The sequence below is a fragment of the Suricata suricatta genome, chromosome 9 (assembly GCF_006229205.1).
Source record: "Suricata suricatta isolate VVHF042 chromosome 9, meerkat_22Aug2017_6uvM2_HiC, whole genome shotgun sequence".
In the NCBI taxonomy this organism is placed as follows: domain Eukaryota; kingdom Metazoa; phylum Chordata; class Mammalia; order Carnivora; family Herpestidae; genus Suricata; species Suricata suricatta.
In genome coordinates this window covers 129198060-129205496 of record NC_043708.1, presented here as the reverse complement: position 1 = coordinate 129205496, position 7437 = coordinate 129198060, and positions in this window count along the sequence as shown.

Sequence of the window (7437 nt, the reverse complement as noted above, 5' to 3'; positions counted from 1 at the left end):
CAGAGACACACCAAAGCAATCAAATACACACAATTTCTTCACACAAGTTAGAGCACACTGCACACACAGTTCTGCCCCAGGGCTTTTTTCTCTAACAAATAAATACACAGCCTGCCTCATTTTTCCACGGCTCCCTGGGAGTTCACTGCATAGACATCCCACACCTGCTTTAGCCAGACCCCCTACTAATGGTCATTTAGGCGATTTCCAATCACTTACAAGCACAGACCACGCTGGTGGGACCCACCAAATATATAAACCATTTCACACACTTGCAGGTGTAGCTGCGTGGCAACCTCCCAGCAGTAGAATGACTGGGGATGCGGCCATGTGCGTCTGTAACTTCGATACATATTAACCACGTCGTACGCCACTGACAAGTCCCCGATTCCCACTCGCCCGGCGGCGGACGGAGTGGCTTTCTCACCACACCCCACCGCGGTGAAGACACACCGGATAACCCAGCGAGCCGGGAGCCCGTTCCACCGAGGGCTTGGGCGGACTTCTCGACCTCTCATCTTCGAGAACCTCAGGAGAAGAGCAGGTTTGGCAGTGACCCTGTCCTGTGCGGCCGGACAGTCTGACACACAGCCCTTTGGAGCCAAGGTGAAAAGCACTACGACTTACCCCAGGGAAGCAGCTCACAAGTAATGTCCCCAAGGCCAACTGCACTGAGCCACAGGCCAGACAGGACACCTCAACGGAGACACCAGCAAGGCAGCTCAGGCTCTGAAGCCAGACGGGCCACTGTATGAGTTGTGTGAACTTGAGGCAGCTGCTGACATTCTCCCTTCCTCCTCCCGGAGAAGAGCCAGACAGGTGCGCACCCGTGGAGCACCTGTCACATGGCAGAGGCTCAAGCCCCAGTCACGGTCACAGGGCAGACACGGGGGCATGGCACCCACCATTCTGGAACACACAGGCGTCTCCCCTGTGATGACCTGGGCTCTCTGCCAAGGGTGAGGAGCCCACTCCGTCCTTGAATGTGGGACAACCCTCTGGCAATGCAGGACAGGAGCTGGTGACAGAGAAGGCAGCTTCTCTGCCTCTGGGGGGCTGGAGAAGGGATGCGGGCTTCCCAAGGTCGTCAGGGGCACCATGCCCAAATGCCCACAGCAACAGCGGCTCACCAGCCTCCCCTCGAGAGTCACTCCCCTTCTCTCTCACACACCCCCTAAGTCTGCCCCCATTTAGACTCCAATTCCTTCTGTGGGAACCCAACCTAAGACCGTTGTTATCACTGAGGGCAGACTCAACGAACAAATGAGGGGGGGAGCAGCGGTCAGCACAGAGACGCACAGATGTGATAGCCACCCCCCACCCTTGGCCAGACTTTGTGGCTCTCAGGTTCCAGAACAGCATCTATTTACACGTTGGTCATAGAGAACCTCTGTGAGGCCCCACCCACCCTGGGCCACCCACCCGGGATGAGTGTTTCTCGACCCTCCAAGTAGAAGCCCACCAAATTCCCGAAGGCTGGTTGAGGTGGGCAGCAAGTCCCAGGGCATTTCAAAGCAAATGTCCACGGTGACAAGGACAAGAGCACTCTTAACGCTGAGGCAAGCCGGTGAACAGAACTATGACTGAGATCATTTCCAGGCCACGCATTCTCCAACAGAAGAAACCCATGGCCACACCAACGGCGGAGACCCAGGTTTCCGCAATGTATCAAATGCACGCCCGTTGTCCGGGGTTCTGTGCCCCTTGCTTGCAGAAGTCATTTTGCCCCAGTGGCCGGGCATCAGTCAGCCCAGCTTTTGTAAATCTGCTCCTTGCACCAGGGGTTGGTCTGAATTTACCACCGCAGGTTGGGGGAAGGGGGAGAAAAGTCTCATCACCTCTTCCAGGAAAGACAGGAGTGAACTCCAGTTAAAGTTTGGGAGTTGGATCATTAATGTCTCATTAGTGACTCTAATCTCTTATGAGCACAGAGAAGCCACCAGAAAATCATTGCCTAAGCTATGAGCTATAATTGCTGCCGTCCTGCCAGGCGGGGGGAAAACAGGCCATGCTCTGTGCCTTCTTGCAAACAAAAGCCCAATTCGTTAATGAGGATTCTTAATTTAGGGCAGGAGGAAACTTTTGGGTTATTATTAGGCCACAAATGGAGGCTTGTGTTTCATTTAACTGCCCCACTTAACCAAAAAGAAAAAGAAAAAGAAAAAAAATCTTCCGCTTTGTAAATTACAGAATTATTTTTAAGTGTTAGAGGCCTCCAGATAACCTTGAATGAAACCTCAGGCTTTGAGGCCCAATCTGCAAATTTGACAAACTGGGGCAAACGATCCCAAAGGCTTTGTCCAGCTCTGACCATCTATGGGTTTGTCCATGTCATCGCCCAGCGCTCCTAGAGGTCCCTTTAAAACCCACGCTTATGGGGCACCTGGGTGGCATAGTCAGTTGAGCGTCTGACTTCGGCTCAGGCCCTATCTCTCAGTTCGTGGGTACTAGTCCCACACTGGGCTCTGTGCTGACAGCTCAGGGCCTGAAGTCTGCCACATCATCTCCTGCCTGCCTAGGATTCCCACCCAAGGTCCCCACAGAGGATCCTGTCTGTGGGCCAAGAAATTCCAGGAAAACAGCAAATCTTTCCTTTGCTATCCACGAGGGGAAAAAAAAAGAAGATAATCATCTCTATCAGTTCCATACGCTACGTGATTTAGTATCGTTTAAGGTCTTCTCCTGGCTGAATTACCAACACAAATCATCACCTTAGGAGAAAGTTCACGGGTCCTGGAGAGGGGCATCCCTGTATTATGGAGGCTTTAAAACCCATACTCATAAAATGTGATAGGAAAATTCATCTTTGAGGTTCATGGCCAACAAAATCTGCAATGTCTTTTTCATGGACGCTTTTAATGTTCTCTGCAAAGCAGTGAGTAGGTGACCCTGGGGAAGGTGTGAGGTTGAGCAACTTCCCTGAATAAAAACAAGAGGTCAGGGGGCACCTGGGGAGCTCAGTTGGTTAAGCATCCAATCTTGGTTTCGGCTCAGGCCACGATCTCAGAGTTTATGAGATCGAATCCCTCATCAGGCTCTGCTGACAGATTGAGGCCTGTGTGGGGTTCCCTCTCTCTCTCTTTCTGCCTCTCTCTCTCTCTCTCTCTCTCCCTATTTCAACATAAATAAATTAACTTAAAAAACGAAAAAGCAGCAAACAAGAGGTGGGAACTGTGTCTTCCCAGGCTGATGAACCAAACCCCAGGCTCACAAGGTGGCTCATCCTGAGGTCTCCTCACGATGCCCAGCTACTCACAAAACGAGATTGACTGCATTCGGTTAAAAAAAAAAATGAACAAAAGAAGAAAGTGGTTGAGTTCAGTGCCACCACCAGGTTTTTCTGGGTTTTCCCTTTAGGCATCTGTCTTGGAAGTGGTGTGAGTGACCTCATAATGACCCAATGTCCTCTTGGGTTCTGTTTGTTTGAGGTCACCATGGAGACTAGGTAGGATGTCCCTGGAGAGCTCTTGTACAGCATGTATTCATTCTCTTTGCTACTAGTTCTTGACCCCAAAGCTACCCACCATTCCGAACCCTACACTAACTGCCACCAGGAGCCGGGAGGAGTCCTTGGGGAGTCGGGAGAGGCCACCACGTGCCCAGGTAGGAGCCCGGAGCCACGAGATGGAAAAGTCGCTGCTCTCCAGGGTTCTGTGTCCACACCCACAAGGTCTCTTTGCCTCTCACTGCTTTCTGGGTTTATCCCAGACATGTCTCCCAAATCTTCGCCCTTTCTGTGTCCTCTGACTCAATGAATGGCACCAACACCCCAATCCCACTGCGAAGTCAGAAGCTTGGGGGTCATCGCTGACTCCTCTCTATTCCTTCCTTCATGTCCATTCAACCCCCATCGTTTATCTCCTTGACCCACTTTAGTCTTCACTCTTTTTACTCAGGGATGCCACATAGCGTTGTATAGAATGCGCACTGTCCAATTTAAGGTCTACCATTCACATCATGGTAAGATTGGCGCCCCCTAAAGTTGTACAGTGGGAACAAAGCACTTTCCTCTTCTTTCCTTTCTGCTTCTATTACCTAAGCTCTGACCAACACTTCACCCTGGAATACTCGGCCTGGTCTGGAGGAGGGCAAAACGGGCACCTGATTTTCCTCTTGCTCCCATCCATCCAGGCTCCACGGAGTAGCAAAAAGGCGGGTCTTAGCATGTCACCCCTCTGCTTCACACCCTCCCCTGGCTCCCATGGTCTTCAAGATAAAACTCAAACTCCCTCGCCAGGGTTAGAAGAGATAAAAGGCTTAGCACGATCTGGCCCCTGCCCTTCCTTCTTCGACTGCAGCCTATACCGACACAACTACCACAGGCGAGCTTAGATTCCCGCATGTCAGGGTCTCAGAACCCCCCACACCACTGCTCACCATTAGAGCCTGGCACGCACTATTTCCTCTGCCTAGACCTAGACCCCCGGGCACCCTCTGTCCCCCTCTGCCCCTTGCTCCATGGTTCATCTGAACTCCTATGCATCCCTCAAGGCCCAGCTCACACATCACCGCCTCCAGGCTGTACTCCTTGACTAGACTTGCCTGAGTCCGCATGACCCCAGCTGGAGTCTAGGTTGACTGCCTCACGACTGCACCTCTGTTGCGTGCCAGAAAGGCTCTTCCAGGCCCCACTCCTCAGCAGATAACTGAGGGAGTTACTGCTGCACCTCTTCCCCCAGGGGGAGTCTCTCCGCAGCATCACCACCCCAGGCAGCCTCAAAATCTCACCGGCTCAGGCCTGCTCTACGCCCCGCGTCTGAGCCAGCCCTTCCCTTCGCCTCTCGGCCCCGGCCCCATAATCTGCACCCACCCACCCCTCCCCCCGACACCAAAGAGCAACTCCAGGAGGGGAGCCCAATCCCAGTCATCCTGCAGAGTCACCACTCGCTCCTTGGAAGGGAAAGGGACCCATGTCCTGCCCCAGCCTCTCTCCTCCCGAGTTTCCTGACTTCTCGGTGCACTTGGACTCTCTTGCAGAATCCTTCCTGCTCTGGTCAAGTGGGAGAGGATGAACACACTGAACGAAGCTCAAGACCTCGCACTTCCTCCGAACATCCTTCCGTGCGCTCAGCACGGACACACCTTGCCTCCTGACGAAGCCCACTGGCTCATCCTCCCAGAGGCGGCAGACCTCCCTACCCCCAGGAGGAGGCCTTCCTAGAAGAGGCTGAGCGGGGCAGACGGCGGCCGCTCCGGGCTCATCCAGGTGTCCCATCCAGTCTGTTCCCAGCTGAGCCTTCGGGGCGGGGACCCTGGCACTGGTATCAGCAGCAGGAAGAATGAGTATGGACCAAGAGCCTCGAATGGCTTCCAAGCGTCCTGCAGTCATGCCAGGGACGCTATCTTTTTCTAACTGAGACTTGGGAACCGGCTCAGTGAGCTCCACAGCCTTGGACTCCAGCACCGAACGGGACCCCAGAGGCCACTCAGTGCAAGGCTGTGAGGGGGCCCCTCGCTGCTGCTCTCTGCTCAAGATGCCTCACACAGGGACAGGATGTCAGCCATTTGGGGGAGAGCAGGAGGTAAGGAGGCGGAAGGCTGCATGAACCCGGGTTAACTGCTTGATGCACTGGGCTTCTGTATACATGGCTACTGTTGCTGAGCACTTACTGTATGCTAAGAACCGTTCTGAGAGCTTTCTTTTTGTTTAACTTAAAAGTTTTTTGTTTAACTTATTTTTGAGAGATCGGGAGTGTGAATGGGGGAGGGGCAGAGAGAGAGGGAGACAGGGGATCCGAAGCGGGCTCAAACACACACACAAACAGTGAGTTCATGATTTGAGTCAAAGGTGGACACTCAACCAACTGAGCCCCCCCAGGTGCCCCTGTTCTGAAAGCGTTCTGTCTCTCATCTGATGTGTTCCTCCAGCCGGCCCTGTGCAAGGAGTTATCATGAACCTCACCCGACAGGTAAAGACACTGAGGCTCAGAGCAGCTGGGACATGAGAGCACTAGGGGGGTGCCTGGGTGGCTCAGTAGGTTGAGCGTCCTGCTTTGGCTCAGGTCATGATCTCACAGTTCATGGGTTCAAGCCCCGTGTCAGGCTCTGTGCTGACAGCTGGCTCAGAGCCTGGAGCCTGCTTCAGATTCTGTGTCTCCCTCTCTCTCTGACCCTCCCCTGCTCGCACTATCTCTCTCTGTCTCTCAAAAATAAAAAGAAATTAAAACAATAAAACATGAGAACGCTGGGATTCTCCGTCAGGCTCTCACATCCTGGCTCCCATGCTCTTAAGCACCAGGCCCCACTGCACAAGCTCTGGGCTACAGAAAGCCTGTGGCTACAAAAGTAATTAATTAAAACTAATCTCTCCGGAAAGTGCTAATCAAAACCGTACTAAGAGACCACTTTCCACCTATTAGGATGCCTCAGGTCAAAAATAAAAGTAGAAATTGGGGCACCTGGGTGGCTCATGCAGTTGAGTGTCTGACTTTGGCTCAGGTCATTTTCTCACAGTTCAAGAGTTGGAGCCCCGCGTCAGGCTCTGTGCTGACAGCTCGGAGCCTGGAGCTTGCTTCGGATTCTGTGTCTCCTTCTTTCTCTCGCCCTCCCCCATTTGCACTCTCTCTCTCTCAAAAATAAATAAACATTTAAAAAATTCTTTTACTTAAAAAAAATAAAAACAAAAATTAACCAGCATTGTGAGGATGTGGAGACTTTGGAACCCTTGGGCACCGCAGGTGAGAATGTGACAAGGTCCAGCCACTATGGAAAACAATATGGCAGTTCCTCAAAAAAGTAAACACAGCATTACCATTTGGGCCAGCGGTGCCCCTTCTGGGTATGTGCCCAAGAGGATGGAAAGCAGAGACTCACAGAGACACGTGTGCACCCATGCCCACAGCTGCATTATTCACACAGCCAGAAGGTAGAAGCAACCCAAGTATTTGTGGATGGATGAATGGACAAACTGTGGTATGTCCACACAACGGAATATTACTCAACCTCAAGGAGGAAAGAAATTCTGGGACGCGCCACAACATGGATGAACCTTGAAGACATCATGCTCAGTGAAATAAGTCAGACACAAAAGGACAAATGCTGTACAATCCCACTTACATGAGGTAAGTCACAGAGACAGAAAGTAGAATGGCAGGTGCTCAGGGGCTGGGGAAGGAGAAATGGCCCGTCATTGTCAAGTGGATACAGAATTTCAGGTTCGCAACCTGGAAAGGGTTGGAGACAGCTGGCACAGCATTGTGCATGTAGCTAATGTCACAGAACTGTACCCTTAAACACGCTGAAGATGGTGGGGCGTCTGGGGGGCCCACTTGGTTACATGTACAGCTCTTGGTGTCAGCTCAGGTCATGATCTCACAGTCCGTGAGCTCGAGCCCCGCACCTAGCTTCCAGTGTGAAGCCTGCTTGGGATTCTTTCTCTCCACCTCCCCTGCTCGCTCACTCTGCCTCTCTCTCAAAGTAAATAAATAAGCTTTAAAA